Below are 17,453 nucleotides of genomic sequence, written 5' to 3' on the forward strand. Positions count from 1 at the left end.
TGCTTGGATACTAAGGGTTCTAGGAACCACTACACATTACTCATGTATTTGTAATACTTTAGGGTACATATACAGTATTTTCGCTTTAGTAGTTGACTTTCTTTTAGAACGCTTTCGAGGTGAGTTTCACGGCCCATCTCTTTACTTACTCCTTTTGGGGGAGAAAGCATGCTCAAACCTTTTGGATCTTGTGGATTGTCATTATCGAATGTATACATAGTGAACTCATAAACTGAAAGTCCTCATACACATTGGACCGCTAACTAAGGTTAACTGGCAGGGTATAAGGGGCATGATTACTTGACGTCATCCTCACCTTCTTCCGGCTTATCACAGGTAGTTTGTTTAGGGTTCCAAACTCAATGATGGCAACTAAACACGAGAGTTGCGCTCGTTGTGGGACTTAACCCAACACCTTACCACGAGCTGACAACAGCCACCTGTGTCCGCGTTCTCGAAGGCACCCCTCTCTTTCAAGAGGATTCGCGACATGTCAAGCCCTGGTAAGGTTCTTCGCTTTGCATCGAATTAAACCACATGCTCCACCGCTTGTGCCGGCCCTCGTCAATTCCTTTGATTTTCATTCTTGCGAGCGTAGACCCCTGGCGGGATACTTAACGCGTTAGCTACAACACTGCACGGGTCGATACGCACAACGCCTAGTATCCATCGTTTACGGCTAGGACTACTGGGGTATATAATCCCATTCGCTCCCCTAGATTTCGTCTCTCAGAGTCAGTGTCGGCCCAATAGACTGCTTTCGCCGTTGGTGTTCTTTCCGATCTCTATGCATTTCACCGCTCCACCGGAAATTCCCTTTGCCCCTACCGTACTCCAGCTTGGTAGTTTCCTCCACCTGCTCAGATTTGAGCCCTGGGATTTGACGGCGGACTTAAAAAGCCACCTACAGACGCTTTACGCCCAATCATTCCGGATAACGCTTGCATTCTCTGTATTACCGCGACTGCTGGCACAGAGTTAGCCGATGCTTATTCCCTAGATACTGTCATTGCTTCTTCTCTAAGAAAAACAGTTCACGACCTGTGGGCCTTCTCCCTCCATGCGGCATTGCTCCGTCAGGCTTTCGCCCATAGCGAAAAATTCCCCACTGCTGCCACCCGTAGGAGTCTGGACCGTGTCTTAGTCCCAGTGTGGCTGATCATCCTCTAGAACCAACTACTGATCATTGCCTTGGTAAGCTATTACCTCACCAACTAGCTAATCATACGCGAGCCCCTCCTCGGGCGGATTCCTCCTTTTGCTCCTCAACCCACAGGGTATTAGCAGTCGTTTCCAGGTGTTTTTCCCCTCCCAAGGGCAGGTTCTTACATGTTACTCACCCGTCTGCCATTGGAAACACCACTTCCCATCCGACTTGCATGTGTTAAGCATGCCGCCAGCGTTCATCCTGAGCCAGGATCGAACTCTCCATGAGATTAATATTAAGTAGTACTACTGGGTTTAACAAACCCCACCCGCTCTAAAACTCGACTGGATGTCTGACGGGTGTAACATTGACCTAAACATTACCAAGTCAGAGTAAAGACTTGGTGGGAGGCACAAACCAGCATGTCAACTTCGGTCACAATGGACACTACACTATGGTATCATGAATACTAGGGTAATTAACTAGTGATAAGATAATGCTTACATTATCTACATATTTAACGAACTTGTTCTAAGATACAAATCTGTGAACTCACCAACCGTTGTGTTGACCCTTTTAGCATGTCTTTCTCATGTCGCTAATTCTTGGTGCACGGATAGGTAGTCTCATGCATGTCCCGCATAAACATTAAATCAAGATTATTTGGTTTTCAAGTATTTTTACTTTTGGACGCACTTGTTTTGCGCTTAAACACTTTGTTATGGTTTAGGAAACTTATTCCCACATGTTATGCTTCCTCCACTTAAGCATTAAACTCTAAAAAATGTTTTCCCATTTTGGGTAAGTTATGGTTTTCAAATAAACTTAGATGTCATTTGGTGTAACTAATGACTAAGATCCTAGTTTGTCACGTGCCTCGTGGTAAAACACCACTTGTGGAAATTGAGGCTGTGACAGATTGGAATCAGAGCCATTAGTTATAGTGAACTAGGTTGCATTCCTGATTATGATTGACCATGTTGCATTAGTTACACTGCACACACAGTTATTGAATATACTCAGACATGATTGCAGTATGTCGACATCATCAACATCTACACATGCTAACGAAAGGAACCCGTTACTGATGGTGATGCTCCATTTTCACAAACTCCACCTTCGTCACCGAAGATGAAGAAGTATAGATCGATTCATCGGAGGGGGAAACCTCTTAAGAGGAATTTACTCTTGGACGCCTACTCTCGAGGACAAAAAAAATTGTGAATGGTACCCACATTACGTTGCGCAGATGATTCGGAAGGAGCACATTCCACACGTATCTATTGATGTGGTCTAAAAATATATATAATATTATATAAATATTCCTATACTTTCAAGTATTTTGAGCCATGTTTTTATTGTATATACTCCGAATTGGTTCATATGTGGGGTTTTAAGGTTTTAAGAGACAATGAGCTAAATTAGAGCAATTTTTACTGAACTTGAAACTGATTATTTAAATAGTAATTTTAATAATAATAAACCCAAGTTTACACAATGCCAATAATTCATGCTTTCAAGTAATTTAAAATAAAGTACAAACAAAGAAAGAAAGAAAAGAAAGAAACCTAAACTTAAGTTATTTGAATCAATACAGTTTTCTTATTTTCTTATCTGGTTGGACTTGTAGATGGATAGAGCTAACATGAATTACTCTTGGGCTGTTAACTAGTTCATGGGCCATAGGCTTTATTGTGGGCAAAAAGAACAAGAACCCTAGAAGATTATTTTTATTATATAAGAAAGAAAAAGAAAAAAAAAATATATCATACGGAGGGAGGTAGCAGAGAACTTACACATCGGGACGGAAGAAAAGCAGCCGAAACAGTACATGGTGGGTGAAATCTCACGGCCAAATAAAGTAAAAAAGGAAGTCAAGCTGCTCAATCCAATCTCACGGCCAATCAAGATCAAAAGAAAGTAAAAACCAAGATAAGGAGCAGGCAACTATTTTTATTATTTTCTTATTTTCTTTATTATGAATTATAACTTACATTTTTAATTCTTGTTTCATATATTTTTATGAGTAGCTAAATACTTTGAACTACCTAGGTTTTGGTTGAGTACTATGTTATATTAATGGTTTGACGAACTAGTATTTGACGTTGGTTGATTTAGTGTTATGGTAAAGTTTTTAATTGGTTTGTTCACAATATATATGCGTAATTGAATCCGATTTTGGCTTTAATAATTATTCCACTTGTGTTTGATAGTCATTGTTGATTGTTAGATGCATGATTAGGTTGTCTACTTTGTGTTTTCAACTTGTTTGCGATTTATGGTCGAAAAAATCGTAGGAGTAATTATAGAGAGCGGATTAGATTTTATTATTCTATCTCTAGAGAGGCCGGGAGGCAATTTAGTGTTGTGTCATCTTTGTCTTTTGCGGGTTTGGGTACTAATTGCACGGAAGTGAGTTAGCCTAGGTCCCTTTAGATTATTGTGATACAAGTTGTGTTCAAATAAATTAAAAATATCCCCTTTATATTACTATATTGTATTCGAAGAGACCGGGAGGTGATTTGGATTTTGGGGTACCATAGTATTATTAGATAAGGTGAGACCGGAAGGTGATCCAAACCTTTAACAATTGAGCTTCACATGTCATTAGAGCTCTAGAGTGTCGTTGGTGAGGCCGGGAGGCGATCTAGCATACTTTATTGGTCTTTAGTGTCATATTTTTTTAGATATTGTTTTTCAACCAAGTCAAGTTCGTTAGCTATTAATTTAACTAGTAAGATTCCATCACCTAGGTAGTCGTTTCTCGCATTTGGTTAAAACCCAATTTTTATAAAGTTTCATTTTTAGTTTGTTTATAATTAGTTAAGTAATATTAATTTAATTAATAGTTAAAAAAAAATTCTAAAAAAAATCAAAAGAGAGTCTAGATAAGTAATTAATTAGGTTTAATAATTAGAGTTTACCCATAGTGTCCTAGGTTCGATATCCGTTTTTACTTGCTAGCTACATAACGACCGAAACACTTGCCGATTTTGTGGTTTTTAGGTGAATTCGGTAAAACTTGGTTATTAATATTACATACACACTTATCACACATCATCTATTTTTATATCGCTCCTAAACCGAGCAAGCCTTCTACTGAGCGCACTCTCGCAGGCCTACCATAGCATTATGCATAAGTTATTGCAGCATAGATGGCAGCCTTTGAGCGTGAACATCGTATCATGAATGGTACCATTAGAGATGTGTTTGAGCTGAAGAGAGATTTGGCTTTGGAACAGTTTAGAATCAAGCATATGGTTATAGAGCATAATAAAAACTTTTGGGGAACCAGGTCGTTGAGCTCACAGACCGAGTATAGCACCTAACCAATCATATGGAGCAAGCTATTAGCAGGATCAGAGAACTAGAAGAAAAACTTGAACCTTAGGAGGAACCTAAGGAGGATCGAAAGAGCAATAGGTAGAGAGTGTAAGGTCTACTGTGACTCGGTGATGAGGTGTTTTGATTTCTTTAGGGAATTGTTTTCATAATGAAACTGGATGGGTAGAGTTTACTGATTTGTTGAAGGAGGAGTATAGTCTGAGGGATGAAATGCAGAAAGTTGGATAAGAGTTTTTGAATTTATGTATGGAAGGTTTAGATATTGAAGCCTACACAAATCGGTCACACAAGTTAGCAGTTTTGTGTCCCCAGATGGTTAATCTGGTCTATAAGCGAAGTGAGAAGTATATTGATGGGTTGGCACCACAAATTCAAAGAATGGTAACATCTTCGAAAATTTTTACTATCCAAGAGGCTATTTGGTGTGCGTGAGATGGTATAGAAAAAGTTGTTAAGCTTTTTAAAATTTTGTTTCACACAATACCGAGTTTCAAATTTATAAAAATGATTTTTGTCTTAACTAAACAACACACAAATGGCAAGTGCACGTATCGTATATGTAGTAAAGTATAGGTAAGAAGCAAATATCGATCCGCGGATACACTTGTTTGATTTTTACTACCAAATCGTTGTATTTATTTTAACCGGAAATAAACATCATATTGGTTTTGATAAGTAAGTTTTATAGAGAAATTTAAAAGCATAAATTAAAAATAATATTTTTGTGTTTTTATATAATTTAAATAGATGATCAAGGAAAAAAGTGTATCATCTTGGTTATAACTCCTCTTAACTTGGTTTAACAATTATTTGGTAAACATGTGATGTGACCTTGCTATAGTGATTAAATGTGAGAATAACACCTTATTCGTAAGTCATGTTATTCCATGATAATTAAAGAAAGAAGTATGTAAACAATTGGTTTATAATAAATATTTATAAGAAAACTTACTTTAAAGATAAGACAATACCTTAAATTACTAAGTGAATTGCCCTTTATATTTTAACAAAAATAACCTTTATGTTTTACTTAAAATATGTAACGCCCGTTAATTTCCGTTAAAAATGTTTAACCTTGTAGTGTTGTGTATACCTTTCGGGCTTGACCCGACATTATTCGGGGAGCTCCTTTCCACCCTCGTAAGCTTATCATACTTAACTTTTCGTGCAAGCTCAACCGTTAGTAAAGTAGAGGGGCTAAAATGTTATATTGTTATTATATTTTATATAAAAAAAATTAAACCCTAACCCTACCTCCGATCGGCGCCAACAGCCCCCCCTCTCTCGTGTTGCGTGCAAACCAGCTTTCTCCAGCCTCCCGAGACTCGTTCCAGGTCGGTACTATATTGTTTCAACTCTTTTTCACCTTAATTAATCCATACGGCTCGTTTATTCGTCGAAAAACGGTTGTTTTTAGGCTTACCGGGTGGCTGTCCAATTGAGCAATTTCGGGACTGTTTTGGTTGAGGTTATTGCACCAAAATCTTCTTAGGTATGTCTAGTATAACATACTTTATAATCGTGTCCATTGGTGTTCGTTAGATTGGTCAACTAGTTCTAGTTTGAATGTTAGTGTTCGGTTGACTAGAATTGTAGTTTGATGCGTTTAACGCGAAGGTTGAAGTGATTAACGACCAATTCAGCTCGGGGGAACTTGGTTTAATGTACGGGCTGTTGAAAAATCGTTTTTATAAGATATGGGGCTGAATTGGTTGTCGGTTACTCAAACGGGTCGGTACAACGCGCAATTGCATTTATTGAATAGTTGGTGCGTTGTACTTGTGAGTTACCGACCCATTTGACTCGTGTAGTGTCGTGTGGATTTTTTGGCTGTGATTTTATCATATTGGGTTCACGTGGGGCTGAGTTGGATGTTAATTGCCTAAACAACTCTTAAACGCGCGTGTTGGTGTCACCTAGTACTTCAGGGGGTAATTTGGGAATTCTTTATCCCCGGGAGTATCTATGGGTCGTGTCAGTGAATGTAAGGCCCCGGGGGCTGTTGTGAGTTGGTTTGATGAGGTCGAGGCTTTAGGAAACTCGAACCATGTTAGAACGCCTCGTAGGATAAACGAGTCCTTTCGGAGTCATTAGTATTGATTTTTTGTTAACCGACAGGCGTTTGAGTTGTGGGGCTACTTAGTGGCCCTCTCGCTTGTGGTGAATTCGTGCCTTGTGTCAGGTGAGTTCATGATGCCCCCTTTTAACTCTTTTTACGTTTTGGGCTAGCATACACACCGTAATACAATTTTACACGATTTTACTCGTTACAACTATTTGGATGGTATTACATAGCCTTATTTGTATTCGTGCACTTATAAAACTATGAGTGGATTATATTCTATGCCTTAGGATATTTTAGACTCGTTTATGGTCATATATTCCTTAAGGTTATACATATTACTTGTGCTCTAAGCTCGAGGTTGCTATTAGACTTATTATTGAATGCCTAGATTATCCATTATTTATGGATTGTATGTGATGATATTGTTTGGTTGGATATTTGAAGTAGATGTTTGTAAGTGTGTATGTGAATGTGTATGTGTGGGTAAACTGTGACCGGGTCAAATACATTACTCGGGGAAGACCCGGGGTGAGGAGGCCCGTGTTGCATGTTTATGTCCTGGCGGGTTAAATATATTACTTGGGGATGACCCGGGGTGAGGAGGCCCGCCGTGCTGCTAAACCGTGGTCGGGTCAAATATATTACATGGGGAAGACCCGCGGTGAGGAGGCCCATATCACATGTTTAGGTATGTTAAACCGTGACTGAGTCAAATATATTTCTTGGGGATGCCCCGGGGTGAGGAGGCTCGCGTTGCGTGATTTTTGGATTTGTTAAACCGCGACTGGGTCAAATATATTACTCGGGGAAGACCCAGGGTAAGGAGGCCCGTGTTGCGTGTTCGATTAAGAATATATATGTATTATTTTATTTATTTATAATTTGATCAAGAAGGGTTATTTATTATTTCATTGACTTATGATTTGACCAAGGAAAGTTATATACCTATTTACTTATGATTTTCTCCTACAATTTATACCTATGGAATTAAATTGTTTAATGAATGTTACTTATTGAAAACTTGAACTCACTCAGCTCAAGCTGACTTTGTGTGTATGTTAGATTGACTTTCAGGTTGAGGATTGGAAATTACTGCTTGGACGTGCTAGAGACTACTCGGAGGGTTGAAGGCATTTCTAGTCGAGGACTTCTAATAAAACAAAACATTTTATTTTATTTTAACTTTGGGAATATGTCCCCGTTTTCTGGGGTTTTTGATACTGGTTAATTTCCGCTGTTTATTACTCTGAATTGGTTTGAATAAAACAAATTGCTTCGGTTTTTAAATTTTTGTGAATTTTGGATATGATTACCAACTGTAGGATTCCCGGGATTCGGGGTCTTACAAAATACCAATTGAAATTAGTTAAGTTATAAATGATTAACCTTGAGTTACCAAGTATTAACCTGCACTACTCTTGAACAATTATAGAACTCATGTAATAATCACCCAAGAGTTGTTTAAAATAGGTTGTGTTGCGCACTCACTTGACAATAATCAACTGATTCTAGTGGTTGAAAATCAACAATATATTTTCACAATATTTTCAATAATTCTCAGTTTATGATGAGCAATTACTACTGATACTTCATTTGGTCCATGTTTATATTAGGATTTATGTTTTTTCTCAACCCAACCCTTACAAGAGTGGCAGTTCCCCGGCTTATCATCAAGCTCTATACTTGGTGTCTTTCAAAGTTATTTAATTTATCAAACTAACCCTTACAAGAGTGGTAATTCCTCGGCTTATCGTCAAGCTCGGAACTTGGTCTCTATTTTAAAGTAATCCAAGGCCTCACAAGACTAGCAATTTCTCAGCATATCGTCAAGGTTAGTACTTGGGGTTATCTTTTAAGAGTATTCTAACATTTCTCATCAAGTGATAATTACAACATAACCTTTACTCATTATAAACCAATCACATATTTAACCAATATTATTATAAAACTTCTATAAAGATTCATTATAAACCAAGATGATACTAAGAAAGTTTAGTCAATAATAAACATACTGTTATCCATCAAAGTAATAGATACAAACATGATCAAATTAAAACAATCTAACCAATTTGGATTATTAATCTTTGATGCTAATGACATATTCCAAGATCTTAGTCTCCTTAATCTTCAAGGGTTAGAAGGATGGGATAAATCCCCTATTAATGGTGGTTGTAGTGAGTTGGTGAAGAGTATTGATTGCTTCTCCAAGTCCTCTCCAAGTCTATTGAATGTGGTGGACAAGCATTCAATTTATAGGCTGTTATGGGTGCCAAAACACGACTGTGGTTAGCACTGTGCAACGGTTGGAGCCATGAGAACCGAATTGGAACCGGACCGAAACCGAAAGTGACTTAAAAATAGAACCGGACCTGGTATCTGTTATAGTAAACCGGTTCGGTTCTAGGACCAGTATAGATGGTTCTCGCTAATTAATTCTATGCCATAAATGGTTCAGTTGTTTATTTATCAAATGGGTTGTGCAAACTTTGCAAATTGCAAAACAAGTTTATATAATTATCCATTTTCTTTCATGATAAAGGTAATTTAGATTACAACATGAATGTCCATTATATTTTTGATTAAAACCTAATTATTGAAGTTAAATAAATCATTAGTGGCAATAGATTAAAGGGAGATCATATCATTTATATTATACTATCTTGAAAGTTTAAATCAAAATTGATCTAGGCTACTATGTATTGAACACAAAGAAAGAAGATTTGAGTTAAAGAACAATTGAATGGATGCCGATTAATAAGTTACCCTATAAAAACAGGAATTGGTAAATTTATTTGAAAAGTTTTTAACATTCCGATTCTTCGGTTCCACATCTAGGACCGTCTATTTTACCCGAAACCGAACCAGGAACCATTTAATGCAAATACTGAGAACTGAGAACTGTAAGGTAACAAACGTTAGCGTTTTGGAGGCAGTTTGGTTTCGGTTCCTCGATTCTTGCGGTTACGAACCGTTTTTTACTCACCCCTAACTGTGGTGAGTAAAACTGTCAGGACCGGGATCTCGTGTTAAAGAAAAACAGTTGACAGGAATACACACGAAATCAACTTATGAAGACCCACTGAAAATATCCTGTGGAATCAGATATAATCAAGATGTTTCGGTATAGCAATATGATTGTATAGAACACTCATAAATATACTCAAAAGTTTTCTAGTATATTCAAATAATCACTTGAGAACAATGGAAGTGTTTTAGGGTTTTTGCTGGGAATGACTAGGGTTTCATAATAAATAACGGCCATACTAGGTTTGCATGAATGAGGTATTAGTCTCTCATTTATCGTTTATGCACGTGTACTGATGTGCTAAAAGTAGTCAAATAAAACCACGCTATTCTAGACACTAAGTAATAAATTCTAGACTCTTAACTTAACTAAAACTACTAACCGGCAAGTGAACCGGTTGACTCTAATACAGCTAAGTAAGTCCAGATATCAAACTTACGAGACTCTTTTAATTAAGTAAACTAGCTAAATTAGACTCAATTACATACACGACTATTTATTTATATTATTGGGGGGTTTTACTAAAAACTAATATTAAACTAATATTAAATTAATTACTAAGACTTAAAGACGACTTAAACCTAGACTTAATTCAACTGATGACTAGCAACCACCTAGGCTAGAATCCCTAAAATAGTCACTTAAAGAAAAACCCGAACAGGACCCATGACCCTTCTCAAGAAGACACCTATGGATCTCTATTAAATTCTTAAAAAAACCAGTTTAATTAGACTCACGTACAGTCGCTAATTATTTCATGAGAAGTACCTCTATAAGAAATCCTACCTTACAACGCAGAAATCAAAGGTAATTTAAATAATTCCCTCGACTAGATAGACAAGGCAAATAAACCAAACCTAGACGGACTCCTTACAGAGAACTAAGTCTAGCAATTTATCAACCAAGACCTATCACATAATCTATCACCTTATAGTTATTTAGATTAGCAGCACACTTAAGTCTTTTTGATTTATTAATATTGTTCCTATGGTTTTAATGCATATCAACCATAAACTAGTCAAAAACACATAGTAGATGACCTAACAGAATCCTATTATATGAAACAATCACCTAAGAAATAGTGAAACAATAAAATTCACCAAACAATCCTAAGCACACATATGCATCGAATGAATAACAATAAACCTTTTACTTAATCATAAATCATAACAAAAACAAAATCCAAACTTAAATTCAACATCAACAAAAGTTCATCATAACCTAGGCAGTTTGAGCGTTTGGCCAACAACCATACTCAAGAACAAACCAAATAAATAAATTCAAATAATGAGTTCATAACAAAAACAATAAATTCGAACCGAATATTAACGATATTTGGACTAGTAAGTGTTGAACCCGGACGCTCTCTGGTTGAACCAATGGCCTTTTCTCTTCTATCCTTCTTTCTTTTCTTGCGTCTCCTCTGATCACGGCTCCCCCCCTCCAAAACTATATGAGCTCCCCCCCTCCAAAACTATATGAATTAATGTTATATACTATGTGTCACTTGAAACCGACAATCCAAAGTCCATTAGGCCACTCAACATAAAACAAACAAGCCGGCCCACTTGAACTTTTATGCTTCCTTTTGAAACTTCTTTCTTCAATCCAACGACATGCATGCATTATTGTTTTTATATTATTTTTCATTTTCTAATAAACCTTGTGTACCAATTTTTTATTTCGTTGAACCTTTAACATAATTTGAATTCCTTAGTTGTTATATTCACCAATATAATATATTTTCTCTATCACCATTCGTTGGCACAAATAACTCATTTTTAATTAAATTTTTAAATAATTATTGTGGTATTAAATAACTTGTTTTAGCTCGTTGTCACTTAAAACCTTAAAATCCAACATACGAGCCAACTAAGAATAATATTCAATAAAACATTGATCAAAAGTGTTTAAAAAGTGTAAGAAATATTTGTACAATAATATGTATATTTTAGACCATATCAAATATCCCCACAGTTGAATCTTTTTCGTCTATGAAAAAGTTATTTGTAATGGAATCATAATCGGAAAATATGGTCTTAAAAACATATAGGTTATCTTAAAGCATGGATAAACACAAAAACCGTGATTGCCGATATTGTTGTCCGGTTAAACCCAGCCACCAGGCTATCAAGCCCCAAGCACATTTAGCAATTATGTTTAAGTGATATCAAAAACTAGGTTTCTCACACCTTTTGAGTCAAGATTCACCTACCCCATCTCAAGCATATTAAAGATAATTAAAAATTGAGTTGAAGCAAACTGGTTTAACATATCACCATAAGATAAGAACCTCTTAATGGTAAGAAGAAAATACACTTAGATGGAATTTATGGATGATAGGTCAAGCGAGGTCCTACGAGTATGCCCTAAATATTATTGGACTTCATCCTATATATTCCCTAAGAAAATATTTATTGACTAAAAACTTTCGAGCCCCAATAGTGTATCCTCAGAGTCGTCATCCCCTTGGTAACACGTAAACTCTCAGTCTCGTCTAGTATGCGCACTTTGTCCTCGTTTTCTATTTTATTTTTTTGTGAGAATGCTTTTTTTTTTTTGGCATTTTGCAATACATAAGTTTCTCTCTTTTTCTTTTGTTTTTTGGACCAATTATTGGAATATTTTTATTTTTTTTCTTAGCATTTATTTTTTCTTTCTCATTGTGCACTTAAGCATCTTTAACCTAAAAATATATAACTAACAGACTAAAGCTCGTATAAAATTGGACATGGCAGGGAGCCACCACTCTTTATTTATTTTCATAAAACAGAGTGGTGTGCTAATTTAAAATGCATTCAATTCTCACCACCCTAGGGTAGTTATCTTATGCTAATACTCCCTATGCTATATTGAATTCCGGCTTCACTATCCCCCTTTGGATGAGAACCCACAAAATATAAGATTAATTTGGTGTATTAAGAATATGCAGTGGGAAACCTTTCAAGACTAGTTGGGCCTATCGACACATCCCAAGCTTAGTACGCTTTCTTTTATATTATCTCATATTATTAGTAGTTTGAAAAACCAATTTTCGATTATACTATCGTTTTCCATTTATAGTGTAAAAAACCATATTCAAGGGACATTTTTTTCAATTTTTTTTTATATAAATTTAACTACGACTCAAATATCCTATCCCCACACTTAAATTTTGCATTGTCCTCAATGCAAGGATAAGGACTAAAAATAAAAAAAAATTCGAAATACAAAAACTAAAAATCTAAAAATAAAAAAAAAAATTAAAAATAAACAAACAAGATAATGGAAAAGACTTAGCTGGTAATATGCTCATGAAATATGATGCCAAGGTCTTCTTCCATGAATGTCCTAAAATCTCCGAACGTGCTCAGCAAACAATATCTCCTTCTTTCACACACGAACGGAAACAGAAACAATACAAACAATATCTAAAAATAATCTTATCAACTTGATAGATATTAATCATTCAAAGTATGTAACCAGACCAACCAACCCATTCAATAAACATGAATAAAAGCAGCAAGTAAATAAACAAAAAGTATACGGCTCAGCTGCTCCATCCCCACACTTGAATGTTGCATTATACTTCAAGGGGATCTTCTATCTTACACTATCTTTCTTCAAAACTGTAAAAACTCAAAAACACAAAAACAAAGAAGAATTACCAAAAAACTACGTTAGTGACTTGATAAGTTATACAGATCTGCGGAACCTCCCCACACTTGAACTTTAATCAGGAGGTTTTTCTTTGACCTGGACGCTATCCAACCCATTCAGTTCCACCCGGGTACTTGTTAAACATTGAAATTTTCTCGATTGAATTGAAAAATGATTTAAAAATCTCTAGCGGGTCAGGCCACCAAAATTTAAACTTTCCTGGCATGAACCGGATGCATGACATGTATCGAGAAGACTGGTCGTGCTTGAACTTCAATGGTTTCTTCTTTCCTGTACACCATCTTCTAACTTGCAAATTATTTCAGTTTGTAGATGCTATTCTCTTCGCCTTCTCCCGTGGTTTGGATTTCTGAGCGACATTTATTATAAGTGTCACGGGCCAGCTGTGGAGTTCATCCACTACCATCATTTCTATATCTTCTAGTAGGGCTTCAAAAAATGCTAAGCCACCCTCCCAATCAAACTCACCTATTTCATCGTACTCAGGCAACCCTTCTAACTCCAAATCCAAAAAATCATCCTCCTCACACAACTTATTCTCAACCTCTTCCTCAACACCAAACATCAACTCAAGTGAATCTCCCAAATCCACTTCCTCCTCTATCTCTTTTTTCTTAACTAACGACTTTTGATAAGCAGCCTACTCTTCTTCGTCGATTTCATCATCAGAGTCACTCCTGTAATTAGTGATAGTAACTTGTGGAACCGGAGGTGGGACTTCATCATCCATTTTCGTCTCCATTACATGAGTGATCCCCTCATCTGACTCGTCAACATATTCCAATAACTTTAATCTCTTTTCTTTTTCCTCTTCTTCATCCAACCTCCTAGTAATGCTTTCTATTGTATGTTGGAGATCTGTAATAGCGCTATGTTGGTTTTTCAAGATGATATCATGCTCGGCAACTTCTGTTGGGAATCTGAGGCTAGATATTGAGCCAACATATTCTCTAAAATCTTCATACTACTCTCCGACAAACTATTCTCAACAGGGTTGTTATTAGAATATTGACCATCAAATTGACCCTGATTATGTTGAGGCTGCTGATATAGATCACCATAATAATATGAAGGAGGCCCCTGGAAAAAAATTTGATGCGGTTGCACAGGAGGATTAGCATAATAATGTGATAAACACCCCACATATTGTGGACATATAAGTGTAAAATGGGGTCCACCACAAATCTCACACATATTTACGAGACTCAGGATTGTTGAGTCGGATATTTGCTAAGGAAGATTGGAATCTTCTCAACCTCCTCTGGAAATCAGCTAAGTATGGACTTCGAGCAAGCTTGGACTACCGAGCATGGTTTACTACCTCGAGCATGGTCTTCAGAACCATTTGTGGTTGATTCTTCTAAGTCTTAAGGCTTCGAGCAAGCTACACTTCAACAAGCAAGAGTGTTCTTCCATCGAGTATGGATTGCCAATCGAGCAAAAAACTCGATCATTTAAGTTTTAACCAAGTGATTCTGAGCACAGGATGTCCGAGCACATGGTGACGAGCATGGATGCAATAAGAAGATGTCAAATGTTCCAAGCAAGGACTTCGAGCATGGTTCAGTCCCCTGAGCAAGATTTACATCCAAGCATGCTAAAGATTGTTCAATAAGTCTCAAGAGAAGATTGAAGACATCATGTGACATTTGAGTTAAAACAAGGTACACCTCAGTACGTATTTACCGATTAGGCAAATAAACGCCTTTTGCGTAACAAACGAACGATTAACCGAACGGGTCGGGTTATAACCCAGATATCTCGGGGGGGCCATTTATAAGTGATATACGATCTATACAAGCTAAAATATTAGAAATATGGTCTTAGTTTGATAGCAAACAAGTTAAACGAAAACATGCTCGTTTAACTACCCGCTATAGATTTAAACGCAAAAGATAGTTACAAACCAAGCATTGTATCATCCGTTAAGCCGAAAAAGACTTACCAAACACTTATTTGAAATGTTTTAAGCGAACCGTGAAAATATTTTTGATTTTTACAAACATATAGTATTCTTTTATAATTTTACACAAAACTAGCCGAAAAACACTCGTTTTCGCGCTGTTTAACGCACCTGATAAGTTTTTCGCGCCAAAAACCGAACCCGAACTAAATTTGGACCTCGGCTTTCGCATTTGGGACTTTAGAATCAGATTAATGGGCCAAATTGGGCCCAAGGCAGCCCAATAAAACTTCCGGCCGCAGCCCACCCCCACCCCCATTCTTTTATAAAACTTATTTTGGAAGCTTGTTCATTCATTTTAGTTGATAAAAATTGAGGTCCAAGCAGCTCTAAACCTGAGTTTCCAGAAAACCTTCAAACCCTAAGGTAAGGAGCTTAAATAAGTAGCTTTTATGCTTGTTTAAACTTGTTTAATACCATAAAAAAATGTCTTAGTTATTAAAAATCATTCCTAACAGTGTGAAAGTCCTAAAAATGGTCCATAAACATGTTTTGATCATACACATGGTAAGGAATCTGTTTTGATAGTTTTTTTGGCCATAAATACTGATTAAAGGGTTGAAACGACGTTTTTACGGTTCAAAAGTTTGTTTTTGTGCACTAGCCGAAACCCTAAGTTAAGGGCTGTTATGTTGATGAAATATTACTTGGTTTGTGATATAGGACTTGTACCAAGCTTGATTAGAAGCACAAGAACCTGAAACATGATTAAAAAGTCGGAAACGAGCCAAACCCGCTAAGGTAATACCGAAACACTCGCTTACGGGCTATTTAGGTTAACGTTGTGATGTGCATATTTTTAGGACTTGAAATTTTTCAGAGACATCAGGGACCATGTCAATGAGCCCCTGTTCAAATTTGGTAATTTCTCGACCATCCGAGAATATTTGGAGAATTTATTACCGAATTGGGACGTTTATTTGGGAAAAATAGCTAAAATACTTCAAAAATTATGAAATTTTTCTGGGAACTAATATTTGATTTATTTTGATTACATATGAATTTTGGGATCCTTTGAAGAAGTTTAAAGGTGTTTTGTTTATTTGCGTTTGTGTGAATTTTTACAGCCGAATTTGGGCCGAAAAGAATATTGCACGAGCTTTTTACATTCTGGAATTGATACAGGTTGTTTTGGGACATGATTTGAGTATTCAGGAATTTTTTTGGAATTTTTGAAAATTGTTTGGGGTAAACGGACGATTTTCAAGCAAAATATAGCTGATAAAATGAATTTTTATAAATTAATAAATCAGTAAATAAATTCCAGAAATACTTTTATAAAAATCTATATATTTTAATTGATAAGTGGTTAAATTTTCATAATTTAATGATTAACGGTTAATTAATTATGCTAATCTGAATATTAAACAAATTCAGTTTTTATAACAACCGGCAAGTTCGCGACTAGTGAACCTGCGAGAAAATCAAAACACCAAGAGTGATCAAAAATCATATGTTTGGACTAATTAAGTGAAAATGAACTTTTCTATGAGAAACCTGGACAATTTGGGTGGATTGTGCGTGTTTCTTCTCAAATCAAACTGAATAAACGGAAACGGGCCCCGTGGCTAATCCAGGACCCCAGTATGTGATCTTTCTTTATAACTTAATCATGTTATTAACCAATACATTTACCCAAGCTTAATTTCCCATAACTGTTTTCTGAATGCGTAAACGAGCAACTTGGCCCAGCTGGGAAAACGGGAGTCTGAGCCAAGTTCTGTTTTAAGTATTAGACATTGAACAACATCACAACCTAAGCCTATTGCCACTTTCTGGGCGTTCCAGCTACACCCAGATTAGTTATACAGCCCAGTTTAGTATTGAGATTTTAATAATATTAAAATATTAATATTATTATAATATTGATTATAGGAACTACTGATAGCGGACCGAACAAACCACGAGCTGATACAGTACTGATTATCTACTAAACCGTGAGTTTCATGACCCCACTTTTAAACTGTTTTACGAACTTTTGGGGTGAAAAGCATGTTTGATTACATATACATACCTGAAACATGTACTGATGTGAATTATCTAAGTGCTAACACACGAAAGTCCCCACAATCACAGTGATTAACTTCGAGCCGGTGGCTTGTGAATAGTACTATTGGTTTGACAAACCCAAACGGAATCGGCCTGGTTGCCGTGTCACATAGCGCCGTTTTCACATGACCTTATTTATACAAACAGGCTATGTAGTGTTAGACATAGCTACCGGGGCATGTTGTGGGCGGAAGGGGAG

The 17,453-nt window shown here is 36.4% G+C and overlaps 1 pseudogene; it reads right to left on the minus strand.

The window, feature by feature from the left end:
* Positions 1-604: 604 nt before the first annotated feature.
* On the minus strand, positions 605-1,427 carry LOC143615466 (18S ribosomal RNA; annotated as a pseudogene).
* Positions 1,428-17,453: the final 16,026 nt, after the last annotated feature.

Source organism: Bidens hawaiensis, unplaced genomic scaffold, assembly GCF_021521415.1.
Source record: "Bidens hawaiensis isolate Kalapana, Puna unplaced genomic scaffold, B.hawaiensis_p1.1 tig00043070_1, whole genome shotgun sequence".
Classification (NCBI taxonomy): Eukaryota; Viridiplantae; Streptophyta; class Magnoliopsida; order Asterales; family Asteraceae; genus Bidens; species Bidens hawaiensis.